This window comes from Rousettus aegyptiacus, unplaced genomic scaffold (assembly GCF_014176215.1).
Source record: "Rousettus aegyptiacus isolate mRouAeg1 unplaced genomic scaffold, mRouAeg1.p scaffold_m13_p_5, whole genome shotgun sequence".
Classification (NCBI taxonomy): Eukaryota; Metazoa; Chordata; class Mammalia; order Chiroptera; family Pteropodidae; genus Rousettus; species Rousettus aegyptiacus.
Genome location: NW_023416308.1, coordinates 1,734,778 through 1,755,356, shown reverse-complemented (window position 1 = coordinate 1,755,356; position 20,579 = coordinate 1,734,778). Strand labels below are relative to the sequence as shown.

Here is a 20,579-nt window from a genome sequence, read left to right as displayed (position 1 = left end):
CAAGGCCCTGCACGCACATCGCAGGGTAGACAGGACGGTCCCCACCTGTCTGGCTGCCTGGCCGGCGGAAACCTCAGGCAGAGAGCACAGTGGTCGTCCCACACCAAGCGTCGGGGTGCTTCGCGAGGGACAAAGCCTCTGTGGAACCCGGCTTTTCCCCTGTTTATTTGAAGCAGCCTCGCTCTCTGCTCCACACTCACCCTGGTGTTCATTCTCCCCGAGACGTAGACCCAGTCGCTCCCCGGGGCCGTCCTGGGTCCCCGTGGCCGAGCTCAGAGTCGGCACTAGGAAGGGACACGTGTCTGAGAGACTGGCAGAGGGCCAGCCACTCTTCTTGGGTCTTGTTTAAAGGAGGATACAAGAAGAAGGCATGATTCGTAAAGTCGTATGTTATATCCGACACTTCACATTTGAAATATTCTGCTTCGCTCCCCAGACAACACGTAACACGGATTCCTCGAATGGCTTGCTACTTCTGCTCGTCACTGGCCCTTTTCCCGTCCCTCTGTCTTTCCACCTCGAGTAAATCTGTTTCTAATTTATTTTGAGAAGCCATGCAGATCAAAATATCCTTCTTACCAGACCTCAAACGAGTAGCAGCGCTAACTAGACCCGGGCCGGGGGAGGGAGAGTCGGGTGCATGAATCACGCCCCATGAAGATCCAGCCTCTGAGCAACGAGCTTGACTAGGTCAAACGAGAGGGCAGGGAAACAGAAAGCAACTCCCTATTTACCCCCCAAAATGTACCTTCACATGGAGGGGCACCGGGCTTCGAGAATTCAGACCGATTCAGCCACCTAGCGGAGGCTCTCCTTTAGGATGTGATTAGTCATTCATACCCAGCGATATGTAGTCTCTAGCGACCCAGACCTTTAAAATAGCGTTGACAAGTAGAAAACGATGCTCCGTGCTTCCCTTCCAAAGAAGCAAAATGGGAACTTGCAAAGCTCGTTTGTTTGTGCGCCGCGCAGGGAACGGAGCACGGGAACGTGCGGGCTGTGAGGAGGGGCCCTCCGTCTGGCTTCGAAGGTGCCCGTCTCTGGGAAGCTTAAACAAAGCCAAGAAGCAAACAAGCACATTGGGAGGAAAGCAGGGAGGGGCGGGCATCCCCCGGACGGTCTGGGAAAGGGATGTTTTAGTGCCTTTTCCGAGGGAGCAGTAATTACAGGGAGCCCGTTGCCTTTCATCGGCGCCGCTAAAATTAGACAGCGACACGGGGGGAGTTGAGGGAGACACACGGGCGACAGCCAGGAAACCGAAATGACTTCCAGTTGCATTGCTTCATAGGTATTTCATAAAAGCCCTTTCAATACTTTTTGTTTGAAAGTCATAAAACAGGGAGATTGTGCCGGAAATTCTGCCATAGCCTTGTCCTGGGGTTCGCGCCCAAGTCTGCGTTACGTAATCAGTGCCCGGAGCTGAGTCGCGTCCCCGTAAAGCTCCCGTCACCAACGATGCCGGAACGTGATCTGACCCGGAAATGGGGTCTTTGCGGACGTGATTAGTAAAACGAGGGTGAGCCCCGGATGCAGGGGCGGGTGCCCCTGTAAGGACACGGAGGCAGGCCACGTGACTACGGAGGCAGGCAGCAGACTGATGCCGCCACGGACGCCGAGGAGCGCGGGGGCCCCGGGAGCGCGACGGGGCCAGGAAGGGCTCCCTCCTGGGCCGCCAGAGGGCGCGGCCGCCAGCTCGGCCTCCAGATGATGCGGGCAAAGGTGCTGTTTGAAGTTGCTCGGCTGGTGGTCGCTCGTTACAGCAGCCGCAGGAAATGCACACGGTCGGACCGCTGAAGGTTCTAGAGAACGCGGCACACGGGAAGTGAGGTATCATATTCATTTTAGCTGACATCTGACAGCCGCGGCCCTGGATGCCGACGGGGGAGCAGCTCATCTCCCCGGGTCCTGGGGGAGCAGCTCATTTCCCCAGGTCCTGGGGGAGCAGCTCATCTCCCCGGGTCCTGGGGGAGCAGCTCATTTCCCCGGGTCCTGGGGGAGCAGCTCATCTCCCCAGATCCTGGGGGAGAAGCTCATCTCCCTGGGTCTTGGGGGGCCGTTTAAACGAGGGCTCAGGTGCAGCTGGAGCAGGTGTCCACAGGTGCGGAGAACCCCAGCAGTGGGAGGTAAGGGGAGGGGGACGGAAGGGTCTCGCCGAGGCTGGAGTGACGAGGGAAATGCCGGTGGCGGGGCTGCTGGTGGCCCAGAGTGGCTGTCACAGTGCTGGCCTGCCGCGGGCGTCCGTCCCCTCCCGGTTCCAAAGCCAGGAGCCCACGGTCATGGAGTTGTCAGGGCTGCAGCCCCGGGGTCCCCGGCTCCCCCCGTCAGGAGCAGGGTGCTCGTGGCCGCCACTGTCGGTCATCCCCAGAGTCGGGGACTGTTCCCTCCATCCGGAGTCGGGGACTGTTCCCTCCGTCCTGCAGGCTCAGTCCTGCAAAATCGTCCCGCTCTGGAGAGGGCGGGCGGGGGCGGGAGCAGGTCAGGGGGGAGCCGCGTGCTGGGACCCCGGGCCCGCTCGGGCCTGTCGTCTGTGACTCTGGACGGGGGTTGGGGATGGTGAAGGCGGGGCCAGCGCTGGCTGCTGTCTGACCACGGCCACGAGCCCTCGTCCCCCGGACCCCCACCCATCAGACCCCGCTCCCGGCGCCCTCCGCGGCTAGGGCGGTCACGGGGACCACCAGGGGGCTTTGGGAGAAAGCCTCCGATAACGGGAAGATCTCCGCTCACGTCCGCTTTGCCCCGTCTGGGGCAGTGACACCGGGCCCTGCTCCCTGGAGCCTCTTCTGCTCGCCGGTGGCCATAGGCAGTCGCCAGCAAGGTGGCACAGCGGCATGCAGGCGCGACAGGCGGGCGCACAGGAGGGCGCGGACTAGGGCAAGCGCGGCGCCCAGGCGTGCCGTGCTGACTGCTAACGCGCTGAAAAACACGCCAAAGGAAAACGATTCGCCACTCACCCTCCCGTGACGCCGAGGTCTCCGTTTCGATCCTTCGGGTTCTACTTTCTCCCGATCCATCCTCCCCCCACCCCAGAGCCAGAAAACTCCCTTGATTTCCTGTCTCTCTTCTGGCTCCTCCAGCCCCCAACTCCCAAGTGACCAAAGCCACCGGCTAAGTCACCTCGAAGCCGAACCGGCTGTCGGCAGAACGATTAGCGGCCTCCGCAATTTCCCTGCTTCACGCGCCTCAGACAGTCCCTTGTTTGCTTATCTCTCGCGTTTCGAGCACAGTCTCGCTAGGGGATTGGCAGACCGCGGGCACAGCAGTGTCACGCCAAGATAATCCAGTCACAATGACAGGCGGCCCTTCAGAAGGCTCGAGATCGCGGCGCGCGCCGCGTCGGCTCCGAATGCTAATTGGCGTCCTTCCCGGGGACCCTGTCGGCCACGCGGAGAAGGCGGCCTCTGCGCGGATGAAGCAGACGTTCCCGCTAGTGCGGCTGGTAATTAAGTGGCCTCGAAGGGGGGTTTTATGTTTGCTGATGCGGCAGGAGGGACGGGGCTGAAAAAAATAAACAAGGACAGGAGACGGATGTGGAGAATGACCGCGAGAACTCCCTGGAAGTCGGCAGGCGTGGGCGCACGGGGCTCAACTCGCATGGCCCGTCCTCGATCGGAGGCACCGCTCCCCAGACGTGGCTGAGCTGGACCGAAGCCCGCAGCCTCCCTTCGAGAGCCCCCTGGCTCGTGTCCGTGCTGTCGCTGGAGTGTTAGGTATAGAAATCGGGTTCTGTGAGGACGGAAGCTGCTGATTTCGCAGAAGCACTGAATTGCTCTAATGCTCTCAGAACGGAGAAATGTGGGCCCGGCCAGGACGCTTCGAGGGCCACTGTGAAATCGCTTCGTCTCTGGACTGGGCCAAGGACCAGCGCGGTTCACACAGACACGCCCCCCTCTGTAGGACGAACCACCAGGGGCAGTCCGAGACTGGCTGTCGCGACGGGCCAGGCGACCCCGACCGGCGCTGTTTCAGGTGCGCGTCTCACGTATGAAGCTGCAAACGAACGACAGGTTGCAGTGCCATCACGGGCGGGGGCTGTGGGGTGGCCTCAGACACGACGGGCAGCTGGCCAGGCGAGGGGCAGGCAGCGGCCGAGAACTTAGGGTCAGGCCCAGGGTCGCCCGCGTCCGCATCGGAGCTCGGTGGCTGGTGGCTACGCAGACGTGAGTACATCTCCTTATCTCCACCCCGTCTGTCTTCTGTAACACGAGGTCAGTGAGAGGTCGAATTAAAACACGGACAACGGTAAGACCACATAGGGCGACAGGACTCTGAGCCACCAGCCCGCAGCCACCCGCTCAGAACGCCGGACCGTCAGCGCAGAGTCGTCGGGACTTGGCTGGTGACTGTCTGTTTTATCCATACTACCCAGTTGATACTTTGGGGACCAACCACAGAAAGTCAAAAGGCTCCCCAAAGCAAGGACATAGGATGCCCTGCTCCGGTGAGTCTGCTTCCTGCTTCCCCGAGCCGACAGCCACCTTTGGGGCACCCCTGAGCCTGCTCCTTTCCCCGCTACGAGCTTCCCATCTCGCCGGCCCACCGCTGAGTCTCTACCCAGTGCAAACGATGGTGGCGACTCTGCTGGCGGAGAAAGCTCTGGATAAAAGGCCGTGTTTGTCCTCACTGGAGGTCTTCCTTGGCTCCCATACAACGACTTAACATGGCTGCTGTGAGGATTTGACAAATTCGCGAGCATAAAGGGCCGACAGCCGTGCCCAGCGCTTCGCAAGTGTTGGCTGCTCGTGTCCTGTGGTGTCCAGCCCTCATCCCTCCGACCGGAGCCCGCGAGACTCGCTCACCCCCGTCTCCCTCTCCGGACTCAGAGCTGGGTCTCTGCTTGAGAACGGAAAGACAAGCAGAAAGCAGGGCTCAGGGCATGTTTCAGTCCCCTCCGTGGAAACAGCCCGAGGACGCCTCTAGCCTCGGCACGTACATCGTCACCCTCGAAACCTGAGCAAACGAGACTGTCACTTGTGTGGCCTCCTTTTTCATTTATGAAACCAGGGGCGTGCGTCTCTGAGGGGGGCATGTGCAGGGGGTGGGTAGCATTCCGGGGGCTCTTCTGTGGCCATCGTCTGATCTTTCTCAGGATGCCGGTCTCCGTGCACGGATTTCCCTGGATGGGTTTTATTTGGGCCCGAGAGATGATACATTGTGTTGCTCCCATCTGTGTGGTTCAGAAAGTGAAGAAGATGAAACACGTCCCACGGAACGTTGCGGGGCCACGCCCAGATGCCGTGGGGAGCGTCCGCCTCTGGGCTCACGTGGCGGGGCGGGGGCGGCGCGCGCCCGGGCTGGGGTTCGCGTCTCCGCACTTAGGGAGCAGACGCCGGGCGCGCGCTCCTGGCATCGCCTCGGGTCCCGCGTCCTCGGCCGGTCTGCGTGTTCTCTGATACACTCTGTCTCGCGATTTCGGTGTAAAATAAAGAGCTGCCCTGGTTCCAGCGACGTCCTGAACAGTCAAGAAAGAGACGGCCTCCCCCTGCTCAGGAAACTAATCAGAAGCATAGAACGTCGCCGACCAATGCCACCTCGATGAATTTAATTACGCATGGTTTTCAAAGGGTCTCTTAGGCATTCCTGGAGAACGGAGGTTCCAGACCAACGTTTCATGAGCCGAGGGCTGCTTTGGGAGCACGCTGGGGTCTGGGGGTCGGATGCCGGGGGGGAGGGACCTCTCACCACCGTTTGTCTGTCTGCAGCATCGGGCGGGGAGACAGTTGGCTGTGCAAGGATCTAGTCTCTGCTACGGCCTTTAAGAATCCACAGAGTCCATGGCCACGCCACCCTGAACAAGCCTGATCCCGTCTGACCTTGGCAGCTAAGCAGGGTCAGGCCTGGTTAGTACTTGGATGGGAGACCACCTAGGAAGACCAGGTGCTGAAGGTATAAAAAAATTAAAAAAAAAAATAATGGATTGTAAACTGACAAGTTCCTTGCAATCTGTGAGGTCAATCGAGGGCTGCCTCACCAAATAAACCAATAAACAAACAACTAAACAAACAAACAAACAAATAAATAAATAAAAATTTTTAAAAGATCCACACAGGACAGCTCCCGTCTTAATTAGGGGAGGACTGTAAAATTCCAAAGAAGCAAAGAGGAGGTACAGATGCCCACTGCCATTTCTGGCCTGAAACGAACATGATTTGAACCCACAGTAGATTTTGCTCGTCTGTAACTTTTCAGAGGAAGTGCTCCATGCAACACAAGGTGCAAATGCCGTGAAGTACACAGTGACTGCGTTTTCCCCCTCAGTGAGAGAAAATATATGTGTAGTGCATTTGAAACAAAAAGAAAATATAGGACATAATTTGTGTGCAAAAAGTATTTGAAAGAGAACATTTTGCTGGTCCTTTTCCTTTATTTTGTAAATCTAGAAATCAGTAGCCTTGAAGTCAAAGGCAATCTCCAAGTCAAACAATTCCTCCCACCACAGACACAAAAAGATATAAAAAAACAAAAACAAAAACCAGCCTGTCTTGACGACTGACTGGGCTCTGCTGAGGGGTCACTGAGCTTATGTGACTATTTGCGTGAAGACATTATATAATTATTCGTGGCTGTGCTGGACGCGACGCCAGTCATCATTCCACCTGCAATAATAGCTCTTTAATCTAAAAACAGAACCCTGTGAGGTAGGTGCAACCTCCCCCCATTTTGCAGACAAACGAAAGCCCGGGTGAAGGACGGAGAGGCAGGAGGAGGAGGTGCACAGGTTCGAGGTCAGAGGTCCTCCAATACAAAGATGGACGTCCTCGCGCCCCCGAGGGACCGAGGCCGGGCACCGAGGCGCCCCTCCCCGTGGGTCAGGGGTCTGGCCGTGGTCCACGGTCTCCACCCGCACGTGCCACAGGAGCCTGGTGGTGGGAGGGCCACTTGCTGAGGCTCGACCACCATCTGGCATCCGTGATGGCCGTCCATCGGGACAGCATGCCGTGCTGGTGAGGACCAGGGCTGAGTGACCGGCAGCCATGCCTCCACAGAGCGGAATCGCTAAGATCCAAGGGCCGGGAGTCAGAAGGACCCGTGTTCTAATCCCCACCCGCCACTCATCAGCTAAACACCTGAGGCTGACTACTCAACATTTCCCTGAGACTCTAACATTGTTTCCTTCTTATTTGCTGCCTGGCAGCTGCTGTGAACTAAAAAAAAAAAAAATCCGGATAACCAGCATGGTTCCTGTCAAGTGTAAATAGATTCTGAAGTCTTTTGTGCAGAAGTATTTTGAAACACATCTCCATTTTTCAGTCTGTTTTTTTTCTTTTTCAGTAACATTTCCTTGAAATGTTGGATGTGGTGAGTGACTTCTAACTACCCACTTAAACTGGCTCAAGGTCAAGGTGAAGGGCAGGGGGTGGGGCAGATCTGGCTGCTGAGTTCCGTGGATCTGGGCGCCGACAGCATGTTCCGTGGTCTGCCTGCCTTGCTGAGTCCCAGCCGCGCCCACCGGGGCTGGCCGCTCCCAGGCGGCCTCGCCAGCCCCGGGGTTTGCGTGCAATAAGCCCACATACAGAGGAAAGAGGGGTCGCCGCCAAGCAGCCCGACGTGCAGGTCGCCCCACGTAAGTTTAGTGTCACGCACCTACAGAACCAAGTGTCCCCTGTCCGTGTTGACACAGGATGCAACTGGCCCCGGATCGCACGGCTGGTGAGAGGCAGAGACGAGAGTCTAACTGACCCCCAGGTCCCCGCTCCCGCTGCACCCCAGACTCCCAGGCAGTGGAACATCAGCCTCCATGGCACGGACGCCCCAGTTCTCTTCTGACCCCAAATTCAGACCCAAACTCACATGAACGGTGTGATCAGGCGAGACCTCACAGCTCTGTGGGCTTCACCTTCCCCAAATGGAAGAGTGAGGCTCGACGCATCGCCTACTCCTGGGTTCCTGAGAATTTACCAGGAAGGGCATGACGAAGCCAGTGTCGGCTCCTTGCTGTTGGGGAACGCAGCCAACAGCCAGAAGCCCCCTCCACACTCGAGGCTGAGAGGGGTCAGAGCGGAGATCCGACACCATTTCTGCAGAGCCCCCTGGGAGACGCCACGGCCCCCACACTGCCCCCGCCCCCGCCCCGCACCGTGTCCCTGCTCCAGCCCCCCTGAAGACAAGGTCACCTGGTATTCCTGGCGGGGGCCTTACTGCCCCCAGACTCAGCCCCTCCCACTGTCCTGCCCGGTGTCACGAGCGGCCAAGCGGGAAGAGACCCTGATTGGGTTACCTGTTTTCCTACCCTGCGTCTCACTCACCTGCTGTGCCGTGTAGTGATACACGTTCCTGCTTCGTTCCCTGGTAGTTTCTCTTTTGTATCATAAAATTTAGCCAGGTTTCCCTGAATCTTCTCGAGCAGGGCAGAAAAGCCCACACTCCCGCTGCGTATCGCTTCCGATTTCACGACTCGGCACGATCTGAAAGCGCTCGAATATTCTGCCTTCGCAACGGAAACTGACAGGCAATAGGTGATATGTAGGTCATGCCCGGTTCTGACTTTTTTTTTTCCTTCTGGCCCAGTAAAAGTGCAAGTCCTCTAAAAAAAAAATCTTCCCAGGCAATCGCAAATAGGGCGAGACAATGCGAGAGTGTGGCGTTCGAGGCCGAGGCCGCAGTAATCATTTAAAAGCATTACGGACACATTTGTGAGTAAAGATGCACATTTCTCTGTGCTGCCGAGAGCTGAGGTAGCCGAATTCAATTCTGAGACGCTCTAAAAAAAAAAAAAAAAAAAAAAAAAAAAAAAAAAAAAAAAAAAGCATTGTTTGCTAAGCCATTCGGTGAATTGAAAACCATCAGTGTGGATGGCGTGAACCTTCGTGAGCTTGTGGGGAGGGATGGGACCGGGGGCGGGAGATCCTCTTCCAAAATCAAGTCCTGAGATTCTGGGACATAACGTGCCCAGCTGACCTCGGGCCCGGATGTCACATCCAGCATCCGTGAAGCTCAAAGAAACTTTAGCGTTGACGCTGGAATGGAGCCACTCAATCCACCCTGACGACGAGTGGATTCCGGCCCGGAGATTAATCCCTCATTTTCCATGAGCTACGCCGCCCGAGCCTTCCAGGGTCAGCGGCCCAGGGGACCCCGAGACCCGGCGTGGAGCGGAGCGGACAGGCTCGCTCCGGAAGGGGCTGCAGAGTCCCTAGCTTTTCTGGCCGAGCTGTTTCTGCTGGTGCCGCTGCACTCTGTGCCCCTGGCGAAGGGGCAGCCGCACACGGCACACGCCCCCAGGTGGCCCCGCTCCGGGCCGCGGAACCTCGTTTACGGTCCATCAGGCGACGGGCTTCGCATGAGCGCGAGCCGGTCGACCTCTGAGTCAGGAGACGGGCATCTATGTAAACGTCCATTTTGTGTTTCTTACAAATACATCTAGGAAATAAATAAATAAATAAAACGACAACCACCTCTCTTCCACCCCTGGGCAGAGACCGGAGAAAAATAACATTTTTTGCTTGGGAATTTAATCAGAACTTGCAAGAAGTAATTTCCAAACTTGGATCCTGACAGCCAGGGCGAGGGGCGAGGGCGTGAGCTGAATTTCAGAACAGCAAAGGGGAAAAAACAGCCCTCTCCGCAGAGGGAAATAGGGGGCGGGATTCTACTTTATGGGGGGTGGTACGTGGGGGCTCAGAGTGGGCTCGAAAGAGGTGAACGGGGTGCGGGGGGCTCGCTGAGCTGAGGGGCCAGCGCTCGCTGTGCAGAAGCGTCCATGAAATCCTCTTAAAATCGGGATGTGAAATACTCAGTTTGGGGTTCTCGGAGGCTCCAGAGGTTCAACTCCCCATCTCCGAAGTCTTCGGCCAAGTTGGTGGCACACGCGATGGCTCTTGGGGAAAATAGGGGGTTAAAGTGAGAATCAGGGAAAACGATTTCCAAATCCAGGACCTTCTGGGGACAGCAGCAGCCTCGCCAACAACGAGATGACTCACGGTTGGGCTGAATCAGTGGGAGGAGGTGGCTGAGCCAGCCGTACACAGGGGACCGGCGGGGCGGAGACCCCCGGCTGCCCACCGCTCGGGCTGGGGGCCCCCGCCGCGTCTGGCCTGGCAGAGCCGTGCAGAGCGGCCTGCTTCCGGGGTCCACGAAGCCGCCAGTCTTGTTTGCTTATCCATTTTTATTACTTTATTAAATCAACTGGAGTGATGTTATTAAAATCGTATAGGTTTCAAGCGCACGATTCTAGAACACGTCATCTGTATGTCGCGTTGTGTGTTCACGGAAGTCACACCTCCTGCCGTCACCCTTTTCTGCTTGCGTTTTTTTTTACAAGGCACTTGCTTGATTGTGGGCTGTGGTTTGTACCCAGCGGCTCTGCACGGAAGGGCCATGGCGAGAAGCGGGAGGGCCCACGGCGAGAAGCATGAGGGCGCCCGGCGCTCTCCCTGCCGCGGACGGCCGCCCTCCTGCTCCGCGGCTGCCACACAGCGGAGAGGGCGGGATCCAGGCTGTGGCAGGTACGCAGCGTTTTGAACATCCTACTCAGCTCCACGCCAAACCCGCAAGCTCCAAGACAAAGGCCCTCGACACCAGGAGCCGCCTCGTGCCGGACTTCGGGCCTCACGGGAGCGGAACGCGTCTGCGTCCTCGGCAGGGGCGCTGCGCCCAGCGCTGAGCCGCCGTCTCCGCTGCGGCCGCCGTGCGGTGGCCGCGCCACCAGGAAGGTTTCGGCCCATTCACGTTCTCTCGTTTGACCATAAACGAATCCTAACCGGTGCGTGGGAGGAGGTGCCCAACGCCCCCAAGACTGTCGGTGTCCTTATGGCAGGCAGGGCGGGAAACGGTCCTCAGACTGGGGGTCGGGGCCACAGACACGTGTCATGAACAGCTTCGAGGTCCCAGTCGCGCTGTTTACGGCGCCCATCGATCCTCACTAAAACCTGAAGACAGCAATGCCAGCATCCCTGATTTTTCAGTGAAAAGCAGAGGTGGCATAAAATCGTGTAAGTCACACGTCCGTACATGATGGAGAGGAGGCTCATCCGTTCATTCTGTCGGATGCCATCTGTCTGCCCAGCCTCGGCCGGAGCCCCCGGGATGGAAAAACGGACCGCACGCGCCCCTCGTGCCCAGATCAGAGGAACTCTGCAGAGGCAGGGGGAGGTTCGCACGTATGGGGAGCACATCTTGCATTCTTTGACATTTAAAAGAACAGTCGCATATTTACGCCCATCGTATACTTAAGGTCAGAGTGCTCTTTGAGTTAAACGCGGAAGTGACATTTACTTATTGGTACTTTTAGGCTTTATGGCTCACACGGAGGATGCATAATTCATGCCAGAAGTCGTCTGGCTCAAAGAAAACGAATCTGGTTGATCCCTTCCCAGGCGATGGTGAGGCGTGTGGACGCGAGGCTGGCTGTGGGCGTGGCTGCGCGGGTGGGCGTGGCCGTGGCTGTGGGCGTGGCCTGTGCGCGGCTGCAAGGCCCAGTTCAGCGCTTCGCCTCGGTCCTTTCCGGGTCTTCCGATAGAATTTTTCTCGTTACCAAAGTCTCGATTCATTTCCTTGGAAACCAGCCGTTACCCATGAGTCGCGAGCAAAGCTGGACGTTGGCGACATCGGAGATGACAGAGAATGAGCTGGGGCGGCGACGTTGTCCTCCAGTAATAAAGGGCTTTGTAGCGGGTCCCCCGGGGTGCCTCAGCCGGTTCCGCACCTAGCGCTCTAACAAGCGACATCAGCGAAACGGCAGAATGAGAGCTTTCTGTGGCATCCGCGTGTGCTCAGCGCCGCGTCGCCCGCGGCGGCCGAGGCTCGGGAGGACCCCGACGCTCCCGGAAGGTGGCGGACGGAGAGGGGGCACGCACGCACACGGTGATGACCCCGCCGTGCACAGCAGTGAAGGCGTGACCATCAAACCCACTTTACAGATGGAGAAACAGAGGCTCGGGAGTCATGCAACCTAAGGCCGCACGGTTTGTGAGCAGGGGGCCAGGACTGAGGCCCTCTGTGGGGGACGGGGGTGGGGGGGCAGCTCCCAGGGGCAGCTTCCTCCCTCCCCGCCTCCCCCACCGCCGGCATCCGCACCCACAAGGCGGCTCCCGTGTGCTCGCCCTCCCGTGCGTTGTAAGGAAATCACACAGCGGCCCTCCGGGGCGCACAGCACACCCCAGCCACGTTCTCTCATAGTTTCTGTTGTTTCCTGAAACTGCGTCAGGTTCCAGGAACGTCCCCAGGTCCCGGATTGTGATCTGGGTGGAACGCAGTCTCACGTGGCAGGTGGCGCGGTGCGAAGCCCCTGGCCTAGCGCCACGACCCCGACAACCCCCACTTTGACAGGAGCAGCGCGGCCTGCCGGAGGCGGAGTCAGCCCTGGAATCACTAGGCAAAGCCTGACGACTGTGTAACCCCCGCCTGGCACCCTGCAGTCTCCACCACTGGGGTGGGGGTGGGGGGGGGGTGGGGGGGGATGTTCTAGCAGCTCCCAGGGTTGCAGTGTAGCTTGGGGCTGGGACCACTTCTGAAAGACCTGGCCCAGACGGGGTTGAGAGTGTCAAAAAGCAGGAGGAGGAACGGAGAGTTTTCGCACCCCCTGTTGAGGAAGTGGCTGGGTTGTACCTTTGGTCACTGACTCTGCCTCAGAAGTAGACCGGGAGCCTTTGACTTCGAAAGGACGCCTGGCGTAAGCGTAGGGCCTTTCCTGGGGGGAGGGGGCTGTGGCTCCCCCAGCTCTTCTCCCGAACCCCAGGGTGCAGGACGGGCCCCTCTGCCCAGCTGCCCACCTCCCACTGTCTGGGCAGACCCCGGGGACCTGGCCTGGTGCAGCTGTGACCGACCAAGCCGCGGGGGCCTCGCCGACCCTGCTGGGTGGTGCCACCTTCCCCACGACCCAGGATGACAGCGCTCCCAGCCGCCCCCGCGGGACGTCTGGCCACCCGCTGACGTGGGAGCTGAGCCAGAGTGGCCCCCCATTCAGAATCAGAAGTGTGGCATCTGGAGTGCGGATCGGGCTTGGTGTTTATTTGGGTGTTACACTATTTGGGGAGTGTGATAACCAGAATGCTCACCCTCCCCCCTCCCCAAAAAAACACTTGTCCCTTCTCTAACCCCCAGAATCTGTGGTTAGCAACGTCGCACGGCTAGGCAGACTTTACAGATGCGGCGAAGCCTTGGGCCTTGAGATGGGGAGCAGTTTCCGTCACCCAGGTGTGACCGATCTCGCCCCACGAGCCCTGACTGCAGAGAACTCTCCGCAGCTGGACGCGGAGGGGGACCGAGCACGCGTCACTGGCTCAGAGATAAACGGACAAGAACTGTGCCTGGCCGCAGTGACCTAGGAGCGGCTCCCACTGCCCAGGAAAAAGGGGACCCAGCCCTCCAGCCCCCAGGAACTAAATTCTGCCAGTGACGCCTGGACGAGCCCAGAAACAGGCCAGCGACAGAGGACACAGGGGAGGCCGCTGACTTCTGACCCACAGACCTGAGACATCAGAGGCACATCCTGTAGGTCACTGTGTTCATGGCAGAGATAGAAAAACAAACCAAGGTTTACAAGTAGCACCCAGAGCCCGACCCCTCAAGACAGCGTGTGACCAACCAGGACATGTCGTTGTGACCCTGAGCCACCCCGCAGGAAGCTGGGGACAGTGGGCCCTGCGCCCCCTGCTGGATGATTAGACTCAGACGTGAGGACAGCCAGTCAATGAGCACAGAGCAGGGAAAGTCATCATTTCATAAGTTTCTCTTTATTTATCTACGGTTTAGTAACGAAGGTTTTCATTGAGTCCAACTGCCTCAAGCAGCCATTTCTTTGGGGAAAAAAAAATTTCATTTTCCTTAACTAGGAAATAAAAAAAAAAATCAATCCACATGACAAGGATATTTTTAAAGGCTGATTTAGTGAAAATTATATGAAAAATGTAGAAAATCATTTTTCTCCCCACTAGTGTGGATCTGAGTTCTATTTATATGCAAATGTCAGATGCCTGAGCCATTATGTTTTACAGTTTTGAAATACTGCCGATTTCACGAACCTTCGATTAATAAAATCCCGATGAGACTCTGCGGCCTTTTTAGGGAGTGGTTTGAGGAGCCGCTGTCATGAAAATAAGTTTTCTAACTGACACTTCTTCCCTCTGCATAAAGCCACAATGAGCATTTTAATTTTCAGATGTAATCCATTCTGGTTTTTTCCCCTGACATTCCTCTAAGGATATGTTAATCCTTTAAGAAAAACAAATGTTAAATGAAAAAAAAATAAACAAACACCGGCCTCACAGACTCAAACCCAACTCGCAGGAGTTCCAGCTTTGCCTGGAGTTATCTTCAAAGTCGCATCTTCGGAATGATCTTCTGATCTGTCTTTTCTTACTTGCTGGGTTCCCTGAGTGTGAACTGTACCAAAAATCCAACCCTCCTCCCCCGCCACGATGAGACGCATATAATGCACATTAGCTGCATTACTTGTTTTAAACTCGCTGTAAAGCACTTGGGATGATGCAGAAAATCGGCTTACTGGAGAGAGTGGTCGCGCTGGAGAAAGCCGGCCTGACTTGTAACCACCCTGCGGCAGTAGAGCAGCGGCTGAGCACAGCCTCAGCCCCGTGGCTCAGGAGCAATGCCGCCGGCACGTGAGTGAGCACCGGGCAGCAAACCCTCTGCCCGCGCATCGTAATGACATTCAGGAGGGGGCCGAGGAGACCAGGGAGCCGCTGCCGAGTCGGCTGCACACACGTCGCACCTGGCCTGGCAACAGGGCAGGTGCACGGTCCGCCTGCAGGAGGCTCCCAAGCGTACGGCGGGGGCGGCTGTCCTCCCTGCCTGGCCCATCCGCCCACCGGGAAGGACCCTCACAGCCAGGACAGTCACGGCGACGTGGGCGCTCGCTGTTCTGACGATGCAGAGCGCTGAACGACCCCAGCCCCGCTGCCCCCGCGTCTGGAAAGTTCAGCCATTACGAACCGGGCACTCAGAGATGGACGGCACAGATACAGAGCACGTGGTCTGGCCGCAGATGACAGAACGCTGACCAACGACCCCTGCGGCGCCCAGGCCAGTCGACAACGGCCCGCTGCCCTTCCTGGTGTCCTGGCCTCTGACTCAGGGCCAACCGGAAAAAGCCAGTTACGCGGCCAAATTCGTCACGTTGAATACCCGCTTCCTGGTCACCCGTCCCCAGCCTCCCCGGGCCGGCCACCTCCGACCTCAGCAGACCTGAGCCTGCCCTGTCCCCCCACACCCAGTCAGCGTCCCCTCCCCTCTGCCCGCCTCTGCCTCTCCACCAGCTGCACATGACAGCCACTCCCCTGCCGACCAGCTCTGAGCGATGCGCCCCTTTGTCTTCATTTGTAGGATTTTGATCTCTGCGTCTGCTGAAGCCCTGCTGGCTGCAGCTCCCTCCCGCGCCCTCTCATACAGACCTGTGGGCAGAGCGGGTTCCCCGGCCACAGGTGCTGGTGCCGGGTGGCGGTTCCCACCATATAACTGTGAGAATAATCGCGAAAGGGGTTGTTTTTCTCCCTGGATTTCACACAGGACCAGCCAGGAGCCGAGTGGAGCCTGCTCACCCCCATAGCGCGAGCCCCTCGCTTGGCCTCTGACACACAGTGTCCTGAAAACACGTGTCCAGTGGACGACGTGTCCACAGTCTCGAAGCCCCGCGCGACACGCTCGGAGTCACAGGCACTTTCCCAGGGACCGGCCAGGCAGTCCCTTCTCAGGGCTGAAACAACATCTGGATCATTATCGAAGCCTCTGCTCAGACCCTGCCAAACCCCGGTGCCTGAGACACACGCTGCCTGCGCCCCGCGGCGGCTGCCGCTCACGCTGGACCCTGGTCTGGGGGTGGACGTGTCGGGGACGGCCGCGGAGGACACGAGCTCAGTTCCAGGCGAGGGACCGAGCCAGGCACGCCCAGGTTGACACTCCAGCAATTGTGCAGGGACCTCCGGGGAGCCTGGCCCCGAGTCAGGTGGGAGTGAGGGGTAAGGCCCCAGCCCTGGGAGCAGGAACCCAGTGTCACAGGGCACTAGCAATGAACACCGAGATGTTTTCTTAAAATGTCATTTACTGTAAAAATCTTAACTTCACAACACCTAGGGATAGATGGTATGGAAGACTTTTACAATAAAATGTAAAGAAACCAAAAATGTTGCCGAGAAGATATTAAAAGGCCTAAATTAGTGGAAAGATATAAACTCTATTCGTGGCCTGTGACACGGGCCTATTAAATTGTCCCCTTCGCCTGGAGAGTTTCATAGATTAAACACACCCCCAGATGAGGTGAAGTCCCATCCGTGGCCACAACACACTCTGCTTCTCCATGGGCGAGTGTGCATCTAGGTCACCTCCTCGTTTTATGAATAGTCCTCCTCCGGTCATTCGTGCACCGTAGTTGCAACCTCCTCGCCTCTTGCTGAAGGTTTTTAATAACACAGGTCATTGGAGCGCCTTCATTTGGTCTGCGAGCCTTCCTGACTCATGAACTCTGCAAGAGCGTGCTGCAGCGTGTTTGCAGCCGTCGCTGCGTCCGGGTAATTTCCCAGAAGACAGTTCCACTGCGCGACCACCCACGACAGTGCCTGCCCGGGCGTGCTCGGCTGCGGGGAGAAACAGTCGACTGCAACTGGATGAGAAAATCAATGCTCGGAGTCAGGGCGCGACAGATCCGGACTTCGGGAGGACACAGAGCAGGGACGCGATCAGAATGAAAGTGTTAGCTGCCTAATCGGTCGCCACCCGCCTCCCGCGACCCCAGGCTGGCGAGACTGCGCCAACCGGACTCTCGGATTGGGCACCTGCTGCGCGCGGGCGGCCGCACTTTGCGCGGCAAGAGGCTCCTGCAAAGCCCGCGTGTGGCCACTGAGACGCTGCACTGCACATGCGTAACGCTCCTGAGCAGACGCAGCAAGCGGAGGCCCTGGGGGGTCACGTGACCGCGCCCAGCCAATCCCAGGAGCCGGGGGGCGGGCCTACACTGCCGGGTCCGGGCTTGTCACGTGACCCCCACCGCGCGGGGCATTGCTATTCGGGGGGTGGATTCAGTGAAAAGCGAGGCGCTGTTTCCAGAATCTGGATAAGGGATCCCAGGCAGGGGACAAAATCCAGCACAGGTGCAGGAGACTTGTGAACGCTTCTGAATTTCCAGGAGCATCTGGCGGTTAGAACGGAATCTCCGGAGGTAGTCACGGGACGCTAACCCGCCACGCGGGCTCTGTTTCCAGCAGCATCCTTCCTATATTTACCCTGTAAACATGTCCTTCAGGAGAAAACATTAGCATGGAATGACAGACACACACAGAAGAATGAGCGTGTGTGCGTGCACGCACACGCACGCACATGCGTGTGCACACGCGCACGTGCACTCAGGCACAGGAGTTTTGGCAAAGGTCTGTTTTAAGACACCAGCGGCGCAGACACGCCTCGCCCAGGGGGGTCATTGTCACCCGCTGCCCGTCAGCGGATGTGCGGCCCTCCCCTCCCCACACCTGCTTGGCGAGCGCCCACTGTGATGAAGAATTTGTGAGAGGTTCTCCCAAGCGTCCTGCGTGGGCGCCGCTCTCTGCATGTTAAGTGACCCATCTCTGACACAGGCCCTGACTCCGAGTTTTTAAAGCATCCCGGCGTTTATCGACAGACAGCAATTAGTCTGAAGAGGCTGACCCCTGCCGAGCGGGAGACTTACCCCTGCGTCCACCTCTCCCTCCACGTTGGCATTTACGGGAAGGCACACTGTTTCTTGACCCCACACTGCACCATTCTGAGGATGGCTGTCCACACTGTCTTGCTGGATGGCCCTGGAGGGGGCCAACACGGGAGCAGGGGACCCGGGCCACCGGCTCTAAGGAATGTGTTGTCAGGAAAACCAGACCACGTATCAGAACTCCCGAGGACAAGGGTGTGGGGATATTGCGTTCCTTCTGGTGCCTTAAGAAAGGGCAATCGCTTCACTTCGTGTCCAAAGCAGGACAGATTTGAGAACCAGGACACCGCCGACCAGCGGGCCATGGGAGCAGACGTGAACAGAACCACCCTGGGCGGCCCCAGCGGCCGCCACACGGCTCCGCGGGGAGTGACCGCGTGGCTTCCCGGGGAGTCCGCGGCCGGCACGTCTGCACTCGGCGTCGGGGGTTCTCGTCCGGGTGTCGGCGCCAAGCGGCTGGACACGGCACGCCTCGCCACAGAGACACGTCCCTGTCCCGGCTTCCTCAACCCCCACACCCTCCCCGGCCTTTAACAGACAGGACAACTCCAACACGTTCACTGACTGCCGGGCTCGCGGCTGTTTTGAACTGATCAATCTGTAAACATTGATGTCAGGTGCTCACAGTGAAGCAAGAGACGAACAGTGAGAAACTGTCACTTCGGGTTTGACACACGCGGCCTCCTCAGACGAAGCTCACCCCAGACATCGTTTCGCCTCTTACGTGTGCCTCTTTTTGTTTGGTTTTGTCTGACGACCTCTGCCGGGTGTCGAAGTCTGTCTTCCCACAGCTTTCTTCCGTCTCCGTGTGGCTTCTCCTGTGTGTCAGGACTTAGGGCCCCCCCACCCTCCATCCGGTGTGACCTCATCTTAACAAAATCACATCTTTTCCCAGATGAGGCCTCGTTCTGAGGGTTCCAGGGCGATGTGCATTTTTGGAGGATTCGGTCAACCCCTGCAAGGAGGGAGGACGGCAGACACCCAGATCGCCCCCTCGGGTTCCACTCGGGGAGAGAGAGCCACTGCCCAGTGGTGCCGCTGCAGGCGGCGGACTTGGCGGGCCCCAGCGGCGCCGGCACGTGGCCAGCGGCCTCCCCGACTTGAGTTTGCGTGGGGTGTGGGGACTCACCGCACTGCCTTCCCCGGCCAGCGTCCGACTGGCGACTCTGCCGTGCCGGCTGGACTCGCATGTGGCCGTCAGGGACATTCACCAGCCCGGCCCCCGTTCCAGCCACCCCGCGGTGCTCAGCGGCCTGGAGTGAGCCCCTGGTCGCTACCCCTAAGCCCAGTGATAAAGCGTCAGGAAGGAGACAGGGGCCGGACATTCTAAAATAGAGATTTGGGGGTTCCGATCTGGCGACGAGGCCATTGCCGGCCTTTCTGACCATGCCTGCCTGAGGATTATCATAAAACATACATTTAACTGCACGTAGTGAGGAGCCGAATTTTTTTATTTATAAGTTGGGATCACAGAACGTCTGCAGTGGAAGCAGCCTTGGTGACGGTCAATGTGAGGTGCTGGGGGCTCGCTGGTGGAGGAGGGAGCTGTGGAGGACGAGGCGCGGTGGCAGAGCGAGGGCCGAGCGGGCAGGAGGCGGCGGGGGCGGGGTCAGTCCGGTCTCGTAGTTTCCGGGGCCCCCGTCCCCGCTTTTCCTCGAGCCAGAAGGAAGGGGATCCCTGGGGATGTGCCTGCATGTGCACCCGGCCTCCCTCTAAACAGGGCTGTTTTATGCGGAATCATCCTTCGGACTAAATGCGAATGAACTGGCCCCGAACCTCTTCCCACCAACACGCCTTGATTCGTGGGAAGAGGCCGCGGCCTCCTCCAGGCAAAGCTGACGCTCGGCTCCCGACTCCTCACGCCCGGCCACTCCGGCCCTTTCATGATCTCAACGCACGTGCAAGGAGGCGGCTTCCGCCAGACCTTTACGGCCCATGACCCATAAGCAACTCTAAGGCCACGCACGAGAAGCAGGGACATTTAAAGAACGGGGCTGGTCTGTTTCGGAATGTGACCAGCCCAGCACCGAACTGATTAATTCTCCCTCTGCGAGATGCAGGATCTTCTGAAACTCGGGTCCAGCTGAAGCGTGACTGTCATGCTGCACGGAGGCTCATCCCCGCTGCAGCGACGCCTCAGACCCGTGGGTGACAACGGGTAGACGGAAGTCACGCAGGTCTCACCCAGCCTGGGGGCTGCTCAAGTGAGGGCAGCGGTTGCGGAAAACAGAACGAAGCGGAGGCGGGGTGGGGACGCCGGCTCAGAGCGGGCGCGGCGAGGGCGCTTCGAGATTGCAGACCCGCGTCCCTCCCCGTCCCCGCCCCTGAGTTCATTAGCCACGGCCCCGCTCAGCGGTATGAGCAGGCCGCAGTCCCCGAGGGGCGCGTGGCCCCGGCTCGCTGCCGCCCTGCTGCCGGCGCCGCCGCCCGGAGGCCTGCGGCGGGAAACGGCTGCCCTCCCTCCGCCCGGCCGCTCGAGCTCAGGTCCGCCTTCTCGAAACCCGCACGGTGGCGACGGGAGAGCTTCCGGCACGGGCGGGGACGCGTGGACGCCGCGTGAGCCCTGCGTGAGCGCCGCGTGGCCACCGCGTGACCGCCGCGTAAGTGTCACGTGACTGCTGCGTAGCCACCGCGTGACCGACACGTGAGCGCTGCCTGACTCCCGCGCGAGTGACACGTGACCACCACGTGAGCGCCGCGTGGCCGCCGCGTGAGTGGCACGTGACCACCGCGTGAGCGCCGCGTGACTCCCGCGCGAGTGACACGTGACCACCGCGTGATTCCCGCGTGAGTGGCACGTGACTGCCGCGTGACTCCCGCGTGAGTGGCGCGTGACCACTGCGTGGCCGCCACGTGAGTGGCACGTGACCACCGCGTGAGCGCCGCGTGACTCCCGCGCGAGTGACACGTGACCACCGCGTGACTCCCGCGTGAGTGACACGTGACTGCCGCG

The 20,579-nt window shown here is 58.9% G+C and overlaps 1 pseudogene; it reads left to right on the top strand.

The window, feature by feature from the left end:
• The first annotated feature begins 5,767 nt into the window (after positions 1–5,767).
• Positions 5,768–5,886, top strand: LOC118603702 (annotated as a pseudogene).
• The last annotated feature ends 14,693 nt before the right edge of the window (positions 5,887–20,579 follow it).